The following is a 13,063-nucleotide window of genomic DNA, read 5'->3' as shown; positions in this document are numbered from 1 at the left end:
TGTTAGTTAAATTGAAGGAGGAAAAAACACAATGGGCATCTGTATAGAAACACAGAGCTTTTAAAGTGTGTAACTGGCAGATTCTAAGTGAGAATGTTCATTCTCACTGCTTTTTGCTTCCCCCCCCCCCAGGCCAAATGTGGACAACTTCTTGTGCAATTTGACATTTCACTTTTACATATATCCATTCATACCATCCAGTCCATCAAAGAAGCTGACTGACACTGTACTTGTGTTTCACTTTGCCAGTCTTTCCTTCATTCATTGGGGAACCTTTGTGGTTTCTTTTCTAATAGGGTCAGCAGAAACTTTGAACTTATTTTCACTTGAAATACAAAGTGATTCACACTGGATAGTAGAGAAATATATGCTCAATCCAGACAGGCGGAATACTCAGGAGGTCCCGAGTCGATTCTCTTCCATATTTTCCATCCCATCTTGAATCTGCAATCCTGAGCCTGATTAACCTCGGGACATGCATGGCAATTGCAAATAACATTACATCAGGTTTCTGTGAAGTTTCATCAAAAAGAACCAAGTTACTTACTTGAGGAGTTCCTATCATTCTCTTTGAATTCCTTAATCCTCAAATAGATTCCATATATAAATCTCTTCTTTAATTCCAGTGAAGGTAATGCCAATCTGATGAGTATTAAGGCAGATACATTTGGAAATTGCCAATACTCCTTAAGGGCATGTTTAAATCTATATTTTTAGTCATTGAAATCATTAACAGTTGCTACTAGCATCATTATAAATATATGCCTTGTGTAAAGAAAGTCAAATCTGTAGCCTTGAAAGATGAGTTTGTAATATCTCCATTTCACAAAGAAATACTTCAAAAACATTTATATTTATTTCTTTAATTTTTTTAAATATTATTTATTTTTGAGAGAGACAGAGACAGAGTGAGAGTGGGGAGGTGCAGAGAGAGAGGGAGACACGAGAATCCAAAGCAGGTTTCCAGGCTCTGAGCTGTCAGCACAGAGCTCGATGCAGGAGCTTGAACCCAAGAACTGCAGATCTGACGTGAACTGAAATCAATACCCAGCTGTCCTGAGCCACCCAGGTGCCTCTACATTTGTTTCTTTTTCAATAAGAAGACATTGTTTATGAAATATAATGCAAATACAATTCATTCCATGAGCTGAGTCTGCTTTTCTATCAGTAAGTGAAAAAACAAAATCATAAGCTAAACTAAACTATCTGTATTTTGTTGACTTCAAAATAATGTAGTTCAAAAGAAAAAAAAAAGAGAGTAGTCTGGCAAGTTTGGTTTATAGAGCATTAGGTAAAAAAAAACAACACAAACAATTCTCTGTCATTAGTTTTCCTAAATTTTATGCAATGAATATGCAAACAACAATGAAAACCCCAAATGTCTGTTTGAGCTTAGTTTAATTTAATTTAAAAACAGTGATGTAGGGGTGCCTGGGTGGCTCATTTGGTTAAGCTTCTGACTCTTGATTTCAACTCAGATCATGGGATTGAGTCTTGAGTCAGGTTCATTGAGGAGCGTGGATCCTGCTTGGGATTCTCTGTCTTTCCCCATCTCTCTTTGCTCCTCCCTAACTCATGTTCTCTCTCTCTTTTCTCAAAGAAAAAAAAAAAACAAAAGAAAATGATGTATACTAAATGATGTATACTTGTATAATACTTCATAGTTTCTAATAGATTCCGCATGTATGTTATTTCATTTTACTCTTATAAGTTTGTGATTTATCCTAGAAAATATCCCATACCTATTTTATGTATGAGAAAGAAATTGAGCCTTAGGAAAATTGTGATTAAACAAGGAAGTTATACAGCGCAGAGTAGAAAATCTTGTATCTTTTTACTCCTACCTAGGGATTTTTTCCACTAAACCAAAATGCCTTTCCATCATAGCATAACTATGAGTAACAGCAATTAAACACTTTAATTTTAACAACTGTAAAATTTATCTATCCAGAAGAAAACAAAGAAAAGCAGTTGTGAAGTGCTCTAAAGTAAATGAACAGATTTCTAAAAAGCCATTGAAAAAATGGTACACAGACACACACACACGACACACACACACACACACGGCACACACACACAGAAAAGAAAAAGGAAAAAAAAGAAAAGAAAAAGAAAAAAGAAAAAGAAAAAAGAAAAAGAAAAAGAAAAGAAAAAGAAAAAGAAAAAAAGATGGTGCACACGAAGAGTCCTGTATTCATGGCCTAGGATACCAGGAGATTAGCTTTAGTATATTTAGATATGTAACCTGGGAAAGCATGAAAAGCCTGAAGGAGAATGGAATATTCAGAAGAAAGTAATCAATCAAGATAGAAATTGATAGCAAAAAAATCTTTGAAGAAAGACAGCTATGTAAAGCATAGCAAACTGGAACAAAGCAATAATAAGAAAGGGTATAAAAATAAAGGGCAAAATATGTAAGTGAAGGACTTTCTGGGCATTCAGTGTGTATTGTTATTAACACTGCCTCTCTATAATGTTCCTTAACGAAAAATGAAAGAGATGTATATTTAATATTTTCTTACACTGAGAGAATTTAAAGATCTGAGCTTAAAAGAATGACCACAAATTATAAATAGATATTTATATCTATTTTATAGATTTATATCTATCTATATCTAATACTTCTCTTTCTGAATCTTGAGGGAAATGGAAGGCAGGAAATGAGACATATCACCAAGGACAAAATTGAAAGAGTGGCAGAAACCTAAAAAAAAATTCGTATGGAGAAGGCTGAACCACACGGTGAGTTGAGCCTTTTGGAAAGCACTAAAGACAATTTAAATATAATCTCTAAGAAATACTGAGCAAGGAATAGGCCTGCTTCCTGGGCCAGATGGTGTAATATTAGCAGATGACATTGGAAGGACTAAACTCCTATTTTGCTTCTGTTTTCTCAATCAGGAAAAAAAATGATCTTCAAACTCGAAATGGTAGGACAAACAAGGGAATGGAATCCTGAGATAAGTGAGGAGATAGTAAGAGAGCACTTAGCTACTTAAATGAGTTCACATTACCAGGTCCAGATTGATTACATCCCCAAGGACTGAAATAACTTGTACTTGGATTCTAACTCCTCTCATGAATGTGCCTGCTCCTTTCTGTTTTTTCTGCCATTCTCCAGCCCACACACTCATCACCCCTCTGCTGGATCATCTTAATAGCCTTCCATCCAGTCTACCTGGCCCCAGGCTCTCTTCACTGAGATCAGTCCTCCACACCACCTCTAGAATGAACTTTCCAAAAAATACATACATGACTATGTCATTCTATTACCTAAAAATCCTCCTGTGTCTCTCTAGTTTCTACCAATATACTTCTTAGTAATGCCACATGCGGGCTTCCACATTGTAGCCCCAGTTGGCCGTCCCATGACATCTCTGACTACATCTTGTAGCCCATACCCTGGCCAAGTGAAATTGTTCTTCAATTGGTCAGGCTCACATTTGCTTCTTTTTTTTTTTTAATTTTTTTCAATGTTTATTTAGTTGGGACAGAGAGAGACAGAGCATGAACGGGGGAGGGGCAGAGAGAGAGGGAGACACAGAATCGGAAACAGGCTCCAGGCTCTGAGCCATCAGCCCAGAGCCTGACGCGGGGCTCGAACTCACGGACCGCGAGATCGTGACCTGGCTGAAGTCGGACGCTTAACCGACTGCGCCACCCAGGCGCCCCACATTTGCTTCTTTATCTTAGAATATTCTGTCCCTTCTGCTTAAACTATCTCATCTTGCTCCACTGATCCACTTGGATTCTTCAAGACGCAGGTTAATGATAACTCTACTTTGTAGTTTACTTTAGATTTCAAGGTAGAATAAATTCTGTATCATTTCTGTTTTCTGACAAGGTACTTATTTCTCAAATGGTTGAATAAGATTTATCTATATGAAATCCTTCAGGCCAAATATTCCATAATGTTTGGAACATCATGAGACACAAGGCATCATTAGTATCTTTGATTCCTACAATTAGACATAATAGTTTTTATAGTAACACATTATCATCATAAAGATTGAAATACTACATTGCACAAGGTGTTTATGTTAACAGTCTTGTTCACTCATCTCTTTACCATGTATCCATCCCTATTACTGGAGGTAACCAATTGTGTGTGTTTGTGTGTGTGTGTAAATCATCACATTAACAAGCATAGATCTACTTCACCCTTTTAAAAAGTTACATAATATTCCTTAGCTATAAATGTACCAGGTTTTATTATTACCTGGTAAAGGGGGACACGAGGGGAAGAGATGTATTATTAACATACTATAGGCCTTTTCATTTGGGTCTGTTTCATATACTTAGGAGTAAGAATGCTATAGGAGAGTGCCATGAGAACCTCAGTTGTCTTAAAACTATTACAATGGAAATGTGTCTGTGTGCTGAGGGTGATTCAGAAATGCTTTTACTAATGTAAACACCACAAAGCATGCAAACTCTACTATGTGAAAATGGCTAAAATGAGCATCTATATATGTATATATGGTATATGTATACACAAGATTCCAAGAAATGGGATTACTGAGTGTGTGTGTGTGTGTGTGTGTGTGTGTGTGTATAATTTCATACTTGGGAAGAACCAGAACTGATTACCATAGTAGTGATAATACATCTTTGATTAATGAGTGGATGACTACCTAGAAAAAACTTCTCTAAATTGTGCTTCAAATCTTATTTCTCATATTTCAGTTCTTGTTTTAAAAATATATAAAAAATACTTATAAAAATAGATAATAAAAAGTGGAGATGAAGCTATTCTCTGATAGAACAGCAGTATGAAAATATCTTGACAAAATTGAATGATAAAACCAGCAAAAAAATAGGAATCATGAAAGTGATGATGATTCAAATATCCTTTCACGGGCGCCTGGGTGGCGCAGTCGTTAAGCGTCCGACTTCAGCCAGGTCACGATCTCGCGGTCTGTGAGTTCGAGCCCCGCGTCGGGCTCTGGGCTGATGGCTCAGAGCCTGGAGCCTGTTTCCGATTCTGTGTCTCCCTCTCTCTCTGCCCCTCCCCCGTTCATGCTCTGTCTCTCTCTGTCCCAAAATAAATAAACGTTGAAAAAAAAAATTAAAAAAAAAACAAAAACAAAAACAAATATCCTTTCACAAACAGTTCAGTGAAAAAATGCTGAGGAGTGTCAGCTGACTCAATTCATGCCCAGTCATCACCATGTAATAACCTTTTAGATTATATTGGTATCAATGTCTAAAATATAAATGGCACAAATTATATGATAATTTGATAAACTGACTTCTTTTAGGTATCACCTCCCATTCTCCATTCCACACTTTAGGATGGACATGTTCAACCTGAAACATGCCCAAATGATGACTAATCTCAAAAATATATCATAGGAGAATAGTTAAAACAAATGGGTCATTCCCTTGGGTAGAGGAGATGGACACAAATAATTCAGAGATAATTTGAATATTTGAAAATCTATCTTTAAGGAGAAATTGATGTAGTGTGTAAAGCTGCAGATTGGATTCATTGAAATTACAGAGAGACAGATTTAATTCAATATATGGGTGTATATTAGCATTTAGAAGTTCCCTGAAGTAAAAGAAAAAAACAAAGTATTTTGTGAAGTAGTGAGTTGTGCTTTTCTTTAGCAAGGTTAGAAGTCCCCTCTCAGGATTTTATAGTTTGCAGCTCCTAATGTTGAGTGTTAAGTTTATTAAAGTGGATGACTTCCCCCACCCTACCCCCTACCCTCAGTATTTCGGAAGTATTAGTTAGCAGCTGAGTCAGTCACTGGGTTCCAGAACAGAAAATACAGACAAGGTGACTGCCCTGTCTGATGAACAGGTTGTGGGATGGGAAGGTGTGGAGAATAACTGGACTATGGCCTAGCAGCATATGTCTGATTTAAAGAAAACAGTATATTTGGGCTCCTGGGTGGCTTAGCCGGTTAAGCTTCCTGCTTTGGCTCAGTTCACGATCTCATGGTTCGTGGGTTTGAGCCCTGCATTGGGCACAGTGCTGACAGCTTGAGCCCGGAGCCTGCTTTAGATTCTGTGTCTCCCTGTCTCTGCCACCCCTTCCCTGCTCGTGCTTTGTCTCTGTCTCTCTCTCTCAAAAATAAATATACATTAAAAATTATTTAAATAAAAAAAGAAAACAGTATATCAAAACAAACCATATTTAAGGATTCCTTTGATTACGTTAACAACAAAACATTTTAGAAATTTTAAAAATTATTCAATTTATCTGTATACTTTCATCTAAATGATATGGCTTCATCCTGTATTCCCAGTTACTTTTCCACTAAATACGAGTACATGATATGATGTACAGAAGCCCTAATGACTCCACCAAAGGAGATGATTTCTAATAGCCCTTTTCATCAGAGATATCTATAAAATGGAAACAGCCATCGTAATAGCTGATGTTTATGGAGAGCTTATGATGTGTCTAAAATCTATCAAATGAAGTATTTTATTGAATCCTAACCACAACCCCATGTGGTAGGTAAGATTTTTTCATCCCATGAACTTAGAAATATCACATACTTTGTCCCTAGTTTTGCACCCAGTAAGTGGCTTCCTGACTCTGTATCACTGCTTTTAAGCTTCATGATACACCATGCCCAACAAGTGGAAAACACGTTTTATCTGTGATGAGTCACTTTTGACAGATTCAGATGAGTGAATGCTAGTGATTACATTTTATCCTTTAATAAGCTCCCATGCTATTTTTGTTCTACTATGTTTATTAAATGTCTGCACCATGTCAGGTGTTCTAAGAATAACAGCTGCAGGTGCTGTAGTGTTAGAGACCCTAGTAGTTTCTTTGACCCTCATAGCCTGGCCCTGGAAAGTTCACCTCCTGTGTTAATTAAGTTCTTCCTGGGTGTGACTTGCACATTGTAGTAGTTCAGCAAATTTTCAAGAATGAGTAGCATGCTCATTTATTCTTCGAAATACAGGCTAGGAAGGCAGCAGTGGTTTAAAATTGTTCTTTGCCGATCATAAGCTGTGTGTCTCGGGGCTAGGTCTTAACCTCTCTGGGCATGCTTTTCCTCACCTGTATGATGGGAATAATAATAGCAACAACATTTGGGATTATAATATGGCTTTGATGCTACAGGGTTATTGTGGAGATGACAGAAGGAAACACACAGAAGGTTTTTAGCCCAGTAACTGACACATGATAAACGCTAGATAAATGTTAGCTATTACTGTGATGATGGAGATGATGACATCTGTCAGTATAATGCTCTGTACTTCAGATTCACAGGAAACAGAATGCATGTGAGCACGCGTGCACATTGCAGAGCTTGATAATAATAAACATTATTGTGCATATGTTTCTCCCAAACAGTTAACAGAAGTTCCATATTGCAATAATTTCTAACATGTCCTATAACCAAAAAGTATAGTTCTCAGTACAGAGCAAAGTTCCATAAATCATTAGAAATTCTCATCCCCACTGAGTCTCTCTGTGACACCTCTAGCAGCTCAGCAGTCATTCACAGGCTCAGCAGCTTGAAGGTCAGGGATGCAGTATCTCCAGGTGCCAAGGTCTCTTCAGCATTTAACCCCTAGTCCAGTCGATTTAAGACTACGCAGATTTGTTCTCTCCTTTGAGACAGGGCCCAGCAGAGTCTTATCAGGTGCTTTTCCCCAGGGAACAGAAAGTTACTCCAGGACAAGCTAACCAACCACATCAAATGAGGGCAGACAAGGGACAGGCCCCCATGTCCCATGTGTGAATACTCTGGGTGTATGAAAAGGCCTTCAGAATGCCATGATAAATAAGGGGAAAATAATACAAAGGCGGGTAGTGGGGATAGTTTAGGAGACAGATGGGCCACTGTGGTTGGTTGTCAGAATGGTGAGCGGTTTCTTCAACCTTATGGCCAGAACAGGAAAGAGTTTCAGGAAAAAGAAAGTGGCTTTGGGAAGGTCATCTTCTCAGACAGATATTTATGATTTCAAGGATTGCATTTTTGGTGCTTTTGTTACTCATTTACACACAGTGAAGTGATAAAACTAAAAACCTAAACCTCATCCCCTTACATAAACACCTCAGGCGTTTAAGAAAAACAGGAATAGATTAAGATTTAAGATCATACTTTTTCTATATGCCTGTTTTAGTGTGTTTATTTGTGGTTTGAGTGACTTTCATAATAAACTATTTTTATTTGGACTCATACAGGGATTAGAGTGATTTAAACTCTCGGCTCGATTTCATTTTAACTGTTCTTTTTAATCTGTGAAGTAATTAAAAGCAAACCCACAAAGTCGCAATGTAACGATGTATGCAACATCCCTTTCTTTACATCTGAAACAACTTCTCTAAATTATGCTTTGAGGAGAAATGTTAGGAAGTACCTGAATATATGAATATGTTTGTTTTCCTCCATTTTTTTCCCTGTCAGACTTACACAAAGGAAAGATGTCTAGAATATCTAGAATATCCTAGGTACTCTTTTCATAAACTCAGAAGTTAAATGACTGACTCACCTATGCTGATATTACTGCTCGGAGATACATCTACTACGAAGATTAAAATGTTCAGAAGTCATCAGGTATAAATAAGATGTTTGAGAGCTAGAGAACAGACTCGCTTTTCTGTGCTGCAGTTGATTACTTAACTCCTAAAGTAAAGAATCTTTGGACCCTTAGTGACCCCAAACACTGCAGAATACAAGATGTAACTTTTCAGACATGTTCTGCATATACATTTTTTAAGCTCCAATAGCTTCCACGTTTTTTTACTTGCTGTCTTTCATTCCCATGCTGATGAAATGGAAGTGGCAGTCACCACAATGCATCAGTTCAGAGAAGAGAAGTGTGTTTCTGTCTCTTAGAATTAGATGGTACTCCTATGCCCCATTTTGGTTTCCACAAACATTTACGGTGCCCCCATCTGCTGTGTGCTGGTTCCTTTGCTCTCTACTTTGCGGGAGAGAAAATGACTGGTGTATTTCTTACTTTCAGGGACAGAGCTTCTGTCCTCCAAGGAGGGATTTGACAAGTATATAAATGACTATACATAATGTGGAATGAAATGGGTATGAAAGAGAAGTACAACCAGGACACTAGGAATGAACCTGCAAAATCGGCCGGTCGAATCCACCTCACTTTATAAAAGAGGAAATGAAGTCAAGATTGAGGGTCTTGCTTAAGGTCACACTGTGTATTCGAACACACCCAGGGCTGGATGTCAGGTCTTTTAACATCAAATCAAGGGCTCCTTGCAATTTAAACTGCACTGACACTTGCCGGGGCGGGAGGGGGGGGGGGGGGGGGGGGGAGGAACTTAACTAACTTTAATTGTGCTTAGACTTTGGCATGTTTAACTTTTATAAAACAGTATGTAAGTATATAAAAAAAACCTTTCTGGACACTGTAAAATACCTGGGATGAAGTAAAATTTTGGCTAAGCAAAGTAAATATCATTTTACAACTTTCTAATCCCATTATTCATATATCTGATACATTTTACAAAGTGGTTGTAAAATTCAAAATTGTCAGTGGAACAAAGCAGCCAATCTCCATTGATAGGTCATGACAAAAGCACTATTTTTGTTATCCACAGATATCTGAAATTTAATTTGGATTCATGATAATAGTGATGCCAATCTTTTTAAAGTTGTGTGGACCTTCACATGATTATGCTTTCACTCACAGTGAATGTTGATTGGGATGGGCATAAAATATCAAAAGGCTAATATGAATTATTTTGCAATTTTAAATTATGAGGCATAGAATCATCTATATACACCTAAAAAAATTAAAAGTAATGGGTCTGTGTATATTCCTTCAAAATGTTATCTTATCTGAAGATAATATTAAGCCCAATCATTTATTCATTCATCATTCATTAGTATAAAGAAAATTTTACCTTTTTGTAAAATTTTTTTAATGTTTGTTTATTTTTGAAGGAAAGAGAGAGCAAGCGAGCATGAGCACGGAAGGGGCAGAGAGAGAGGGAGACACAGAATCCAAAGCAGGTTCCAGGGTCTGAGACACAGCACAGAGCTTGACATGTTGCTCGAACCCATGAACTGCGAAATCATGACCTGAGCCAAAGCCAGTCACTTAACTGACTGAACCACCCAGGCACCCCTAAAGAAAATTGATCTTATTGCAGACGTGAAACACGATATTAATAAGGCATGTGTTTAGAGTTCTTTTTATTCTATGCAAATAGCAATGCTTGTCTTTCCATATTCTTTTAACTAATCTTATGACCATTACACCACTGGACTATCATTAGGATACTATCACCAACAATAGTACTTTTCTTGTACACTTCACAGAAAGTGATGTAGATGACCTATAGGAAGTATTCTAACAGTGTGAGATACAGTGAATAACCATGCACTGCAATGTCTGCTCATTACTGACCTCTACTGGGTTTAACAGATCCTGCAAATGATTTTTAAGTTGGTAGGTGTGTGGTTCTAAAGCAAAGGACGGAGCTGAAATGTCTGCATAATGCTAATTGGCACTTATCTTTAATTCAGATTGTCCAGACAAGGAGGTCTCTATAAAGGCAAGAGTCTTAAACTCTACCATGTGTAAGGCTTACTTGGCAGTGTTCGTTTTTTATGTTGGCATGGAGCACATTTACCCATTACAAAATTCTAACATCTGCTGACATGAAGTGTTCATTTGCTTTTGATTCCCATGCACTTCTACATGCACTCTGAAGCTAGCTAAATTTTGAAGAAATGAGCAGCCTCATAGTCATTCCATAGTTACTTGTTCAGTGATTTCCTTTTCTTGCTTGGAACTTTGGTTTCCTGGCAACCATAGCAAACAATAGAAACGTGGATGAGGCCCGTCCATCCATGTGAAAGCTCACAGGCTTTATTACATTCAGTTTTTCCTGTGATAACCGCGGTATATATTTACATGAAATTTACACAAGCAGTGTTGTAATCATCTGTTTGCTTTGCCTTTTAATCAGATCATTTCTGATAGGTTGTCTAAACAAGGATGGTAGTGTCCTCTTTCTAAAATAAGTACAGCTGAAAAACAGCTCCCTGATTTTCATGAAATCATGCCCTCCACATCCGCAATTGGACTTGGATATCCAGGAAGATCTTTATGGACTGTAACAGATTATGGCTGCCCTCTAGTGACTAGACATTCCTGCTGTTTCAGTTTAGGCTAGAATAGGGTGTATTTAAAACATGTGTCCTCATTCCTATTCAATCAGTCGGGCACTGGAAATCTTTATAGAGAGAATACAATACATACCTTGTTAATTACGCTGAATATTAATTATATTCTATGAAATGCAGGTATATATGAAACGCAGATACATTTTTCTCAATCTGAGCACTGTGCCAACATACATTTCTTGAAAAAAGTCAGCCGTTTTCAAACTAAACTGTTATCAGTTAAACAACTAGTTAAACAACTCTATATTATTTCAATAATCCTAGAACAAAGGTTACGCTTTTTAATGTGGGAAGGCTAATTATCTCCCAACACTTCTAACTGTTAAGTCTTCCTTCGATCTCCCTAACCTTTCTCCATCTTGCTGTCCCTGGCCAAGAGAACGTATTTTGTTCATTTGACAAGCCATTTTTGTATTTCCAACCAGCTTCAGAGAAATTGCTTTTTTTCTAATTGCTAAAGTGTCTGGAGTTGTATTTAGATGATCGCATGCCTGGATGCATCAAGCCACATTTAAAATTCAACCAGCAAGACTATAACTGCCCAATCAATAGTAGTGGAGCATAGTAATCCGGACCACAACAGGCAAGTTGGCTTTCTTATTTCATATCAGCCTCAAGGTACAGCATGGCAATGTTTGATTTGATTAATTTCAAATTAAAGAAAAACAAAACAAAAAAGGGAGAAGAAAAGAAACACTGCACTTTGGCCTGTTGCTGATAGAGCTGAATCAAAATAAATCTCATTGCCAAGCAGACCGGAGAAAAATCACCTCTTTGAAGGTTGACAGAAGAGCAGATCATTTTTCATTCAGCACCTCATTTTTTCCCCTATCCCCAAACTAAAAGACATTTTCTACAATGGATAGGTGTTTCTTTTTTCTATAAAAAGTAAGTTTTCACTGCAAGTGTGAAAAGCTAAAAATCACCTAACCATAGAGGGAAAAATTTTTCCTGGCCTCTATGAAATGATAAATCCTCCTTGTTTAAAATACAGTGCAGCATTTGACCTTGGATCACATTCTGACATATATAAACATTCAGGATAGAAATGCACTAGGAAAAATTGATGGATCTCTATTGCTATAGTATCTAATGAAAAATATTGATATTAAAAAGAGGTTGACGAGATAATCTACTCTGACTTTCCACATGGTCAATCATCTAAATGGCCTATAGGATGGCCTAAAACTAATAGAATAAATTCAATCAAGAGGCCAATTCTGATTTGGGTATATGTTTCCAAACTGTTATGAGAAGACAATTTATTTCTTATTTGTCCTCATTCTCTTTATAGGAAAACACACTTCCCTTGTACAATAGATCCAACAACAAAATCCTTTTAGGGAATCAAAACCAAATTTCCTGGGCTTTGTGGTTATGTTATATTGGCTGAAACCAACTGGCAGCAATACTAATATCTATCTGCCTTCCTGCTCATCCCTATAATTGCTGGAAGAAAATGGTCAACTCATTTCAGTTTGATACGTGTTTGTGGAGTTTGCTGGAAGAAAATACTCAGCTCAATAATAGTTTAATAAATGCTGGTTTTCATAATTAGTCCCTTAAAACCGACTGAACTTCTACACTCCTACCTTATGCCATACACCATCCTAGTTGCTTGTGAAAAAAAGACTAAACAAAATATGGTGCATGCCTTCAAGCTGCTTACATATTTGTGAAACACGCAAGCCCGGCAGAATTATAGTTAGAGAGCACATGAGGACGAAGAGAAGGTAAGAAGAGGCAACAATAAAGGAACTCTGACAACATATTGTTAGAAGAGAAGAAGCCCATGAAAAAGTGATAATATTAAAGTGTAGGGAAAGTAGGGCACCTTGGAGGCTTCAGTGGGTTAAGTGTCCCTCTCTTGATTTCAGTTCAAGTCATGATCTCATGGTTTGTGAGTTCAAGCCCTGCATCTA

The sequence above is a fragment of the Lynx canadensis genome, chromosome C1 (genome assembly GCF_007474595.2).
Source record: "Lynx canadensis isolate LIC74 chromosome C1, mLynCan4.pri.v2, whole genome shotgun sequence".
Taxonomy (NCBI): domain Eukaryota; kingdom Metazoa; phylum Chordata; class Mammalia; order Carnivora; family Felidae; genus Lynx; species Lynx canadensis.
The sequence above is the reverse complement of the archived record's forward strand: the minus strand, read 5'-3'. Positions refer to the sequence as shown.